At 45.3% G+C, this 13,043-nt stretch overlaps 1 protein-coding gene across 4 annotated transcripts in view; it reads left to right on the top strand.

Annotated features, from left to right (window-relative positions):
• The window catches only part of GLIS3 (GLIS family zinc finger 3), a 471,393-nt gene that overhangs the window by 35,110 nt on the left and 423,240 nt on the right, over positions 1-13,043 (top strand). For 3 of the 4 annotated variants that reach the window (XM_074330483.2, XM_019729930.3, XM_074330481.2), the window contains exon 1: positions 10,044-10,696. The exons of the other annotated variant lie outside the window; for it this stretch is intronic. The gene's annotated coding sequence lies outside the window, so the exon portion shown is untranslated. Of the gene's footprint in view, positions 1-10,043; positions 10,697-13,043 lie in introns of those variants that run through there. 4 annotated transcript variants of the gene reach the window in all.

Below are 13,043 nucleotides of genomic sequence, written 5' to 3'. Positions count from 1 at the left end.
TTTTCCTTATCACTTATTCAACTGGAAACTGGCTGAGCCTGCCTATGAGGTCATTATTAATACAGTAGAGAAGAGGGTTCGCATCAAATAATCCCATTTAATGTTCAATTATGTTTTTTATATTTTTTTCCCAGGTCACAGGAGTATGTCTATAGGAAAGAGCTTTAATACTTTGGGCCAGTAACTTGAAATTGCAATCATCATCCCAACTACATACATTGTTGGAAGTTCTATTTTGGGTTGGCCCTATGTAATGTGAAATGAGGAGAAAAAGTGTGTAGCTGAATCCCGATATGGAAATCCAGACTTAAAAACATTCTCTGATGGTTTGGCACTGCAGGATAAATTGGTCATAGTTTTCAACAAGTCAGATCAAAGCCAAATGCTGTTTGCATTCAGACAGTGATTCAGGGACCATGTCTTATTTGGTTTCTTTGAAAATAGAGCACAGACATTTTTTCATACCTTCGAGAGAAATCTTTTGGCCGCCAAATTTGTGCCTTGTAAATGTTACTGTACCCTAATATAAAGTTTTACATTTTGTCTCAAATGTCTTTTTCATACTTATTCCACCATCCCCAAGCTGAGTAGCTTATTGCAATGAGGGTCTCCTGATGTAATGTGAAGAGAAAAAAAATCGGCCAACTGGTAAAGATAAAAAAGAAAAGAAAGTAAATAAAACACATATGGAACGTTTACTTTCAGAGTTAAAATGTATTTGAGTGTGTATGCAAATCAGCCATCCAAATAGAAATCTAGACTGGGCCAGCCTTAGGCACAATTATGAAGTAGCAAAGTTTCTTTTCCACAGCCTTTCATTCCCCTTACCTGGGTATTTTCCATCACCTCCACCCGTCTTCTTTCTCAGTCTACTTCCTGATCCTTCCGAACCTCAGTTAGAGAATCAGAATTGCCCTGGTTTCAGGACCCACTTCAGGACTCTGTCCTACACCACGAGTTTCCTTTTACTTCTGCTCCCCTTCAAACACATGCATTGTGCCCCCTTTCTGTAGGCCTTGCTAGTCAGGGAGAAGTTCCAGGGATAAGTGCGAATTATATAAACGACTGTTAAAAAAATGATTAACTTGTAGCCAGTGCTTGATTTTAGTGACCAGATTACATGTTTTTTCAATTGTTTCCCGGTTTGGTTTTCTCCCTTGATAGACTTTGAGTGTCTGTTGTGCAGAGAGCAATGGCTTTGGTATAGTGGGAATTATACCAAATATAATTTGAGAGCTCAGTTGTCAACGGTGGAGTGGCAGCGGGGAGGGTCGGATACACAGAAAGGTCATATAGCACGGCAAGATAGAGTAATAGAGGAGACGGACACAAGTCGATTTTATCTAACAAATGCTTAGTTCGTGCATTTGTTGTGGTGGACACTCTTCTAAGTGCTTCAAAAGTATTAACTCATTTAGTCTTCAAAACAACACTCTATTACTATTGCTATATTCATTCCTGTTCTCCACATGGAGAAACAGGCAAAGAGAGGCTAAGGGACTTCCCAGGGTTGCTCAGCCAGGACTGACCCAGCAGTTTAGCTGCAGGGTCTGCATCCTTAAGTCGTCTCAGTGCGGCTTCTCCAGCTTGAGGAGATGCGTGCCAAGTGTGGGACACAGACTAGGGCCCTGAGTTTGAAGGCAGGACCTGTTCTGGGTGAGCTGAAAGGTCAGAGAGGGTTTTGTGGTAGTGGTTCTTCACCCTGGCTGCCCATCACAGTCTTCTGGAAGATTAAAAAAAAGAAGAAGAAGAAAGAAAGAAAGAAAGAAAAGAAAACAAAAGTTCCAATGCCCAGACCGCATCCAGGCTAATTAAATCAGAACCCTTGGTGGTGAGGCCTGGCCAGCTGTGTGAAGAGCTTCTCCAGGTGTTCTAAAGGGCAGCCAGCATGAGAACCACTGTGGGGAGGAGACACGAGAACTGGATCCTGAGAGTGGGCTGGAGCTCAGGAAGCAGAGAAGAGAGGTGGTCAGGTGGGGGATGAGGGAGAAGAGAATCAGGTCCCTCCACTTTCTTCTCTCTTTCCCTCTTCTCTCCTACCATTTTCTGGTCTCCCCTTCTTTCTTTCTCCTTTTCTCTGACCTCGTTGTCCCTTTCTTTCCTTTGCGTGTCTCTCATCTCCTCTGTGAACGCCTGAACCCTCTTCCTTCCTACGTACATGCCCCTGCTGCCTGACCTCTTCCTTCCAGCATTTTCGTCATTTCACTTAACATTTACCCTCCTCCCAGCAGAAAGTGAGCAGAGGCGGAGCTGAGGCTCTCAGATCCATCTTGAGGCCCATTCATAGTGCTCCTGAAGGAACTAAGGTACAGACGTGGTTCCCGAATAGTATAATTAGTGTTAAATCCTGGTAAGGACTGTATTCCCTGGGGACCTAGAGCATGTGGCTCACCTGGCTCCAGGGGTGAGAGGAGAGAGGAGAGAGGAGAGCTGGGAAGGTATGTTGGTTTTCTATTGCTGCTATAACAAATTACCCTCAACATAGTGGCTTCAGCAACCCAAATTCATATCTTGCAGTACAATAAGATAGAAGTCTGACCTGGGTCTCACTAGGCTCAGATCAAGGTGTCAGGAGGACTGCATTCCTTTCTGGAGGTTCTAGGGAGGAATCTGTTTCATCATCTTTTCTAGCTTCTAGAGACTGTCCACATTCCTTGGCTTGTGGTCTGTTCCTCCATCTTCAAAAACATCAAGACAGCCTCTGCCTGGTCCTGCTTTCATGGGCGTCACATTGCTTTCTCTGCCTCTCTTCTGCCTTCCTCTTTCACTTTTAAGGATACTTGTGATTCCATTGGGCTCACCTGATAATCCAAGGTAATCTCCCTATTTTAAGGTCATTTTATTAGCAACCTCAATTTCATCTGTATCTTAATTCCTTTTGCTCATGTAATCTAACATAGTCCCCGGTTTGAGGGGTTAGGACGATATGGACACTTATGGGGGGCGGGCATTATTCTCCTTACAACAGAAAGCCTCACAGAGTAGGAGGAGAAATGGACAGTAAATGTCATTCCAGATAGACAGAACAGCCGGTGCAAAGGCTTGGGGACTTTGAAGAGTGTTCAAAGTAGGTTTTGAGGGACTATAGTAGTTCAGCATTACTTGGTAATGTGTCATAGGATAGGCCATTACATGTATCATTTATGCGGTATATTTTGTTCTTAAATTTTACATATAATTATGTTTAGCACATAGCTCATCAAAATGTCTTACAATGAGCAGTACTCTGTGGGGGTGGTCCAGTGTTACAGCTAAGAGCATGTGCCCTGGAGCCATAGAGAGTGGGGTCTAGTCCCACCCCTACCACTTCTTCAACTGATACCTGTAAGGATTAAATGAGATCAAGAATCTCAAGTACTTTGCTCAGCTCCTCACACATAAATAAATAAATCTGAGCTGTTATTATTGTTGTAATTAAACTGTGTCTTAAGCTTATGGCTTATAACTTGCCACCCTCACTTTCTCCTTAATGTCTACTTCTTCCTGGAAGTAAAAAGAAAACAGTGGCAGGAGGAACATTTCTGACCTATGCAACCTGCTGAGATAACATCATTATTATCAAGTTCAAGCTGTCTAACTGCTGTGCCCTAAATTCAATCTAGAATCTAAGGACTATCTGCCCCTGCCTCTTACGCCAACAGCCCCAAATGGTATCTATAGCTGAGTTTTAAATGACATTTGGTTATGAAACAGAAGACAGGAGACATGGGAGTGGGGGATGGGGAGTTCCAGGCTGAAATGAAATTTTGAAGGTAGGCTTAGTAACAGCAGTAACAACAAGAAAAATGGGTGGGACTCAGAGATGCCTGGGAAGGCACTTCTATACAAATCTTTTTTATTTCTGAAAATCCTGATTCCAGGGAAATCTATTATTCCAGGAAAATCTTGACTCTGTTTTATCTGGGAATGAGATAAAGTCCAATTTCAATAGGAATCTGGGAAGGCATATATTTCCTATTAGGTGCTGAGTTCTGTGGCTACATTTGTTAACCAGTAACTGAGGACATGTAGAAATAGCCTGGCTTTTCAAGGCAGTTGTCTGACAACCAAATGGATAAGCTACTCTATCTGACCCCCAAAAGGTTGACCAGCTGGTCTGAAAGAGGGCATTGTGTAATTACTGGGGAACTGGAATGTCTCTTGCTTAATATTATACTGACCAAATGGTAGGAGGATCTTGAAAAGAGCATGAACCATAACTTAATTTAAAAAAATAACCAGGCTAAAATGATGTCAGAAAAATGATTTAAGTATTTATTATGTGGTGAGCCTCTTTAAATTTGTCTTGCTAATCTTTGTACTCTCCATGGTACTTTGAACGCCTTAAGTACTTATATAACTTGTCAGCTATTTGTTTAAAAAATAAAGGGATCTATTCCACAAATGAAAAAAATCCAGAGGTTGGATGGACATCAGGTATGGTTCCATCAGGGCTCTGGCCCCTGTTGTCTGCAACCTTTTCCATGCTGCCCTTTGCTAAGTGTCGGCTTTCTCTGCAGGCTGAGAGGAAAACAGCTTCACTTCTGTTTCTTCACAACACACAGGAGAGGAAAGGCCACCTTTCTAGTGGCTCCCTAGAAAGAGAATCTGCTTTCCTCAGAAGCCACCAAAGAACTCTCCTCTCATGAGAAAATCTCATTGGTTCAAACTGGGTCACACTCCAATCATTGAAACAAACCCTGTGGCCAAGAGAATGCTGTGCACTGATTGGCTTAGGGCTGGATTTATGAGCCATTTAGTTTGACCAGTGGAGGGGGATTTCTCTCACATTCGTCAAGCCCATTACTGGAGCTGGGGCTGGGGTTAATTTCCATTGAAGTTCTTGGGCTGTGTTTCTTATCAATAGAGGAAGCCCCTGGTTGGACATGTGCTAGCCAGTATTGCAATTTCCATTCAATCTTTGCAATAACTCAGGTAATGGAACTGAGGTCCCCAGTGGTTCAGGAACCAGCCCAAGATCTTCCAGTATAGGATTTCTAGGTTTTCTGATTGCAAAATCCACCCTCCTTCCAACACACCATCCTGCCTGAGTGAATGAAAGAATAAATGTCCAATGGAAGCAGGGTTCCTTGCCCTGTAAGAAAAATAGAGTAATGGTTAAAGTGGGAGACTGTTTCTGTTTGAAGCCTGGCCATTCCCCCACAAGCTGGGTGACACTGGGAAGATATTCCTCTTTTCTCTGCCTCTGCTTTCTCATCTGTAAAATGGAAGCTGTGCTAAATCCTATCTCATTGAGATTTTGTGAGAGTTAAATGAGGTAATACAGATAATGAACTTGGAATAGTGTTCCCAGCCTGAACGAAACCAACACTTGTATCCAGGGCAGGTTTAATTTGGGGGCAATTGGTCATTTGTCCAATGGACATAAAATTACACTTGTCTCTGCTCTATAGGATTAAAAGGGGATAGAAATGTTTATACATATGAAAACCCCCTGAGTGCTTTAGCATCATGGAGATTTAGGATTTGTAGAAAATTTCCAAATGTATTCATACCCCTTGCAGGTATACTTAGAACTTGAGGTGAGTTGGAGAGGAATCTGAAAAGCTATTTTTCAGAGCTTAATTCTACCCAAAACTTGTTGTTCTGAGTTATCCCGACGGTGTCCTAATGCTGTCCTGCCTTCTTCATTTCCTCTCATTAAAAAAAAAAATTCATCTTCCTCTCTGCACCCTCATTCCATATTTTCCTCCTTCCCCGTCCCCCATTATTTAGTACGTATTTTTCTCTCTTTTGGGTAGAAGTCAAGGTGTGATACAAAATGAACTGGTTTGCTGTGGTCTGAAGGAGGTAGTGGGTGTCAGATAGGGAAGAATCGTGGGGCAGTAGAGGGGGCGGCTCACCCACCTAACTCTAAGTATTGCATAGAGACTGTGAATGTTCTTCCCCAAGAAATAGGAAGTAATATTTTCATCTTCAGTTTATAATGAAGAGCTGGGGGGCACAGAAAGAGACAGGTGTTTAGACTTTTTGGAGTATTGAACTAATTACATATATACACAAAGACAATACTTAGTGCTACTCACAGTTTCTGAAAGTGGGGAAACCATTCATTCATTCATTCATTCATTCATTCATTCATTCATTCATTGAATTAGTATTACTTACTAGTGCCCAGCACTGTTGCTAGGCCATGAATGGCTTGTGAAAAAAATGTAAATTTGGGGCATTGGAAGGTACTTATAAAAAAGGCAGTTCTGAGTAAGATAACATCATGATCAGGTAATTAATTTTACAACACCATATATAGGTGGCCAGTATGAATGCTAAGTGGCAAAGGAGTAGGAAACTGACCTGTGGAATATTGTGTACATTATGAATTTATTTTTATTTTGGTAAACTTTTTGTACATATACCTTAGTAATATGTCAAGAAATATCAAATAAGCCTTTCTATAATATTAGATGCATCTCAGTCGGGTTTGTATAAAATAGAAGAAATATTTATCAGTCAAAAAATATGTAGAGACATTGTATGTAGTAAAAGATTTCACATTTTGCACTTTAGACTCTGATGTACAGTTTGACCTTAGAAAGGAAAAGAGGTATGATGCTATGACTATAATGGCTATCAATAATAATTTTAAAAATTGCACCACTGATGTGGAAGCAGGAGAGTCTGGGCTGACTGTACTGGTGGCAAAATTAGTAGAAAGATCAACTTAAAAGTTTTATTCGTGTCAAGCACTGATAACATTCCACTAGTTGTACTTGTCGCTCAGGAAGGTAAAATGGAGATTTTCCATCTCACACGTCTAGTTCCCCTCTTTAGGTTGGCAAACACTGAGTTTTTCCACTGCATTTCTACATAACTGGACTCTTGACGCTCGTGTGTGTGTGTGTGTGTGTGTGTGTGTGTGTGTGTGTGTGTGTGTGTGTTTTAATAGCTAGGCATACTATCACTGGTGCTGTTAGCTCAATGTATCTGCAATCTGGGGTAAAAACTTTTTTCTCTCTATAGACACTACAGGAGTGAGAATCTGATCATAGTTCTTTGCAAGTTTGTAAATACTTTGCTGTCAGATCACTCAGACACAAATAACAGTTCTGGAAGTTTGCTGTTAGGATGTTCCCTCTGGGAGTCCACTGTGTTCCATGGCTATAGCTACGAGATTGTGAGTGTTCTTATTTTGTCCTCTAGCTTTGTGTAAGCAGATACTCAGGTTCAATGCCTTTTGTGCCCTTTTTGAGGCCGGTTCCTCCACTTGGAAGGGTCTCCTTTGCGTTTCAATTTTCTACCTATTCTTTGAAGTCCAGCTCAGGCAGCCAAGTTACTCCATATCCTATTGTAGAAAATTATTCCTGTCTCCTCCCCAGTCAGTTGTGCTTACCTGACATTGATCATAAGATGCCTGGCGCTTCATACATGTCCAGTGTACTTTGCACACATTCAAAGAGCATGCAGTTATTTTGTAGGATAGCAATGTTGAAAGAACTTGGGGCTTCTAGACTGGCAAATCTAGCTCTGCCTCTCCCTCTCTTTTACTGTTTACTGAGCTTCAGCTTTCTTTTTTCTAAATGAGAGACTACCAGTGGCCATCTCATATGATTGCTTTGAGAAGCAGATGAGGGTTTGCTATATCCCAGAAATCGAGCAAAATTTTTTATGTAACATCTTCCCACGTACAATGCCTATGAGTGTTGATTCCTTTACCCCCAAGCCTGAGACAGAGTAGGTACTCACTGAATATTTCTCAAATGAATGAGAACTGGACTTGAGCTGGCAACAGGGCCGTGTCTGCTGAATCAGCCACTCTGAGTCAGCAGTTGAGATGCATACAACTAATGACTCCAGGGAGGGAAGATACCAATGGGTTGCAGTTCCCACATATCTGTCTGAAAGGCTGCTAGGACATGATTCCTAAGCATGATGGAGAGCTCATGGGGAAGGGAGAGTGTCAATGCCGTGCTGCACTATTTCCTTTCCCACCATCTTTAATTACTCTCCCCTCCCCCACCCGTGTTGACCAATTCAGTCCAGAATTGGTGCAGATCTTATACTGAGTCATTCCAGGGTTGTATTGGGAATGCTGCATGTTTACTGTATCCCATGGAATGTAAGGACATTGCAGATCTACATTCCTGGCCAAAAAAAAAAAAAAAAAAAAAAAAAATCAACAAAAGCACTGTACCTATTTAGTGGTAAATGTCTTAGGAATGTTAGAGGCTCATGAAAATCCTACCTAAGTGGAAAATGACATTCCTGCCCTTGGGCTCTTATAAGTGGAGAGAGTTTTGGGGATCTCCAGGTTGATGACTAATAACTTTCCCAGTGTTTTATTTCCATGAGCCATTGATTAAAGTAGGGAGTAGCACTATATTTTTCTCTTCCAGCTAAACTAGTCCCATTAAGTGGGAAGTTTTGGAAGCTTCTGTAAGCTCCCAAGATATCACTTCATGCATCAAAACCATTGTATTTAAAGTGATATCTGAGGGACATTGGAAAGGTTTTTTGTAGCCTCCATCCAGCCTTGTCTTGTTCCAGGGGAGCAGTCCATACAGCACAAGAGTGTGAATGAAGAGAATTTCCCGTGATGCATTGAAGGGTCAGTGTTCACATCTTGCTCTGCTCCTGAAGGCTGGAGTTAATGAGGACGAGTTTTCATGTGAATGTCAGGCATGTTGCAATAACTAGCCACAATGGAATAGTCATGGCAACTTCTACCACTTGGTTTCTTTGTTTTTGTGATGTTGCAGCATGGTTCATTTTATGAGTATTTTCTTCTGTGTGGTTGAACCCATTGATTGCCATCTTGGGCTTGGATACTTGCATTCAAAAGGAGATGAAGAACAGAGAGAAAACTGGAAAATTGACAGGATATTATCCTACGCACTTATTAGTTCTCTCCCTCCACTTTTGCTGACAGATGTTCTGGTGATTAATATTCTGATGAGTTTGTGTCTTTAAGAAAGGGAAAATAATAACTTTCCCTAAAGGGAGTCTTGAAAAGCAGCTCGAAAGAAGACATAAGAAGTACTGTGAAAATTGGCCTTTTTTTGGGGGGTGTCAATATCATGTAACGATATTGACTCTAGTAATATACCTTCTGAAATAAGATACGTGAAAATTGTCAAGTCTTTTTGGTTTGGTTTTCTGGGGTGAATCATTTGTGTACTTGAGGGCTTCTATTTTGATCACAGCATCTACTACCTGAATGCTAATTTTTATTGGACTAAGAGCCCTAGAATAGAATGTAAGGACTGGTGAAATCCTAAGTGTCTTGAGATACCCTGATTCATTTCATTCATAAGGGTGAATAATATTCTCATATTGCAGAAAGGCCTTATGAGGGTATTGTGTGCTTTACATACATTGATTCCCGAGATGGAAGTCTGTGCATCTGGGACAATACATGTGGGGAACCTCTAAGTTGGTTAATTCCTTCAGGACTCTGATCAAACCAAGCAGAAGGGTTGGGGTCACAGATTAGGTGGGAGGTGAAGCTAAGGATATTGAATTCTTCGGGAGAAAGTGCCACTAATAGATGCAACATATGCAGGGAATGTGCCTCCATTCCTAGCAGTCTGTGTTTTATACCCTTGCAACACTTTCTTTACCTTCCTCTCTCCTTTGTCTATACTTGACATTAAAAAGATACCAGAGGCATCCTCTGTGCGTCACCTATCCATTTTCGAAGTTATATGCATCCACTCCTGTATAATAGAAGAAAGACCCTTTTGCCATTTTTCACTTCTTACTTTTCACTTTTCCCATCTTACTACTGTTTTTTTTTTTTGTTTTTTTTTTTTTGCTTTGTTCTTTACGATTTGACATCAAATCCTGTCTAAACGCTGAGGCTTTTTCATGTTAAAGAAAAAAGCCAGTTTAACAACTAAGGCCCAAGAAGAAGGCAAAGTGTCTCCCTGCTGTTATCCGGTTCTGGAGTTCCTCGACTCCTTGGCGCACGGTTAGGAGTGTGTGTGTTAACACGTCGAGAGGGAGACGCAAGCTCGGCCTTCGAATTGGCCAGCCCAGTGACCAGCGAACCCGCCCCCACCCCTCCCCCCTCCCCCTCCGGCGCTCACACTCAGGAAGCAGCTGGCTGCAGGCCGGCCCTCGCAGCCACACTAACATCCACACTCCTCGCTCGGCCTCCTCCCTCCCTCCCTCCTTCCCCTCGCCCTGCGGCCGCGTCCACACAGCGCAGCCGGGGCAGCCCAGAGCGCGGCGCGCACGGGCACCAGCGCAGCCCCTCCCCGCGCCGCCCTAAGTCGTCCAGGCTCTCACCAGCGCTTCACCGCTTCACCGACGGAACCCGCCGAAAGCAATTAGCCAGCCTCCCGGGCTGCTCCCCCCAGACACATCCCCCGGCCTACAGCGAAGATGAGCAGGACAAGCGAGGCACAAAGTCGAAACTCAACTTTTTAAAGCATTATTTGCATGTGTGTGTGTGTGGGGGGGAGAATGAGCTGATGCCGAGGGTCCAGCCAACCCCCTTCTGCCTCCTCCTCCCCCTGCCGCTGCTCCCCTCGTACAGGCGCGCGCACACACGGCACTTGGGCCGGGTTTCCGCGCTCTGTCCCCGGGCTTGGATGAGAGTTTTCATTTCCGAAGGAGGCAGAACCCGTGGAGCGCGCTGAAGGGCTGGAGCCCCCAGTGTCTCCTCGCCAGCGCTGGCCGCCCGCTGTCACTCGCCCAGGCTGGCCAGGGGAAAGGACCCGCACGCCGGCTTTGTTGTGGAAATCCCGGTTACCTGGTAAGTAATGCCATAGGAACTTTGCTCGCAGGCGAGAGACGGGGAAGAAACAGGGTGCTTGAGAATGTGGGGGAGTTAACACTCAGAGACACAAACTAGGGACTAGAAATAGTTTTCCATGCTGAGCCGGTGGCGTTCTCGCGGGTTTAAGGATACCTGCACCCTCACCCGCAGATTCTCTAAAAGATATTTATTTAGCGACCCTCAATTAGGAATCAGGCTGTGTTCTTGTCAGTTGCCTCAGAGCGCCCTGTGTAGAGGAGGATGGAAAGGAAATTAAGGTTTTAAAGTTTCTTTAATTAGGAAGAGTTTTTGGTTTTTCTTTTAAATTGCATGGGGCAGAGGGCTACGGAATCAGGGCGAGTTACAGGACGCATGGGTATGGTCGTGCACGACACCCAGGAGTCCTCCCCGAAGGGAATCTTCGAAGTGGGAACTGATGGGGTGACGTGAGGTCTCTCGCGCACACACGGGGCTCTACTTGTCTTCCACTTCCACGTGTTTGTTGAGCTCCACGAAGGCTGTTTCCTACGCTTGTGATACTCTGCAGCCGATGTCCCCATTGCTCCAGGAGCTCCTTGGGTCGGGGGTACATTATCTCATCGCGGGGGGGATGAGTCCGTGACCCGCATCCTCAGGGCTATAACTATAACCTCCCACGCCGCAAAATGCGCAGACACATTCAGAAGCTCATCCTCCCCACCGAGTTCGTCACCTAGAGTTTACCTTTTTATGCGGCCCGACGAAATGTCAGCACTGTTTGGAAAATGTCTCAGTTTCAGGGACTTTGTCCTTCTCACGTCTCCCGTCCCTATAAATGACCCCGTGTGTATTTTGAAGTCTGCCGGGCAGCTCTCTGGAAAGCGTGAGTGAGCAGCCGGCTCCCTCCTAGACACACACACACCTTGCCTGGAGCGATACTTCCAAGTTACTCACTGGAGCTGACAAGTCACCTCAGGGATGAGGAAGTCACCCAAGTGTCTGGAAAACTTAGCCCTGACGCATTTGTCATCCTATGGATGATTCAATTAGGTACCTGGAGGTAGAAACTTTGGGAAAGGTCGTTTCTGGCTTCACGGGTCATGCCCTCAACTTGTTGGGGGCTATTCGGGAGGCAAGAAGTGAAGGATACCTGAGGGTTAGGACAATAGCTCGGGGAGGGGTCCAGGCCCGCACGGCGGGTGCGGCGCGGTGGTCGTGCGCTCGGTTCCCGTGAGCGGCGAGTGGGGCCGCGACTCCCTCTGGATTCGGACTCTGGAGCCCGCTGGTCCCCGCTGCTTGGGCTTCCCAGCGGTGGCGCCCTTTCGGCCCCGACTTACTCAGGACTGGGTTGCACAACAGGAAGCCAGCACTAGTTTGTTTTGTCTTCCTGAGCTTGTAAGCGGACGGCGCTGAGGGTTAGGGGCCCAGGCGGCCAGGGAGTGACCCGGTCTTAGCAGCGCGGCCCCAGCCGCGTTCCGGGACACGCCCCTCGCTCCGCTCCAGAGAACCTATGGGGCGCGGGTCTCGGACCCCTGCGGGCCAAGCTGGGAGGATCAGGAACAGATAAGGGCTGCCTTCCTCCTGCCCTGTCCCACGCGCCTCTGCCGCCTCTGCCACCCCTGCGGGTCCTCAGCACCTCTCCGGATCTGTCCAGCCCTGCCCCTGGCAGAGGCCCCGGCCCTCTGCTCTGTATTCCTCATCCCCTTTTAGGCTTCCCCGGCATCAGCTCGGCCCTCATCCCTGGAGCTTCTAAACCCGGGGCAGGGGGTGGAGGGTACTTCCGGAATCGCGGGACTGGACTCTGCAATTGTGTCCCCCCTTTTACAGAGAGGAGGGCTTTGCGCTCTCTCCCTACCTACTTCCAGATCAGCATCTCCCAGAGTTTGGGCCCGTGGGCCCTAGAGTTTGAGAAGAGGGATGTTCTGTAGCTCCCCCCAGTGGGCCAATTCCCTTTGGGTTATGAGAAGTGGAAATCTCAAATATAGACTGTTAAAGCTAGACAGGGCCTTCCTTGGCGATCACCTGTGGATGAGAAAACCGAGCAACAGAGACTTTCAAGGGTTTTGCCCAAGGCCACACAGCCAGTTGTCACAGACACAGGACAAACACTCAAGTTGCCAGTCTCAATTCAGAGAGCATTTATTGGCCTGAAGAAGGTGAACTCAAGAGAAATGCAGTCTCCTTCTGTCCCTACTGAAAGACTTGATGAGTCATGATTTCTGCCTTGGGAGTTAGCCAGACGTCTGTTTCCCCCTCTGCCTGTTCGCCCTCTACTGCGTTCTCCACTAGGCCTCCCTTTTTGCATTAAACCGAGAAACTTTTTTTTTTGGTATAAAATTGATTTGTGTTAGTTTAAATCTCGCCA

Source organism: Rhinolophus sinicus, chromosome 16 (genome assembly GCF_057876585.1).
Source record: "Rhinolophus sinicus isolate RSI-liver-muscle chromosome 16, RSI-T2T, whole genome shotgun sequence".
NCBI lineage: Eukaryota > Metazoa > Chordata > Mammalia > Chiroptera > Rhinolophidae > Rhinolophus > Rhinolophus sinicus.
This window is presented reverse-complemented; position numbering and strand designations above follow the sequence as displayed.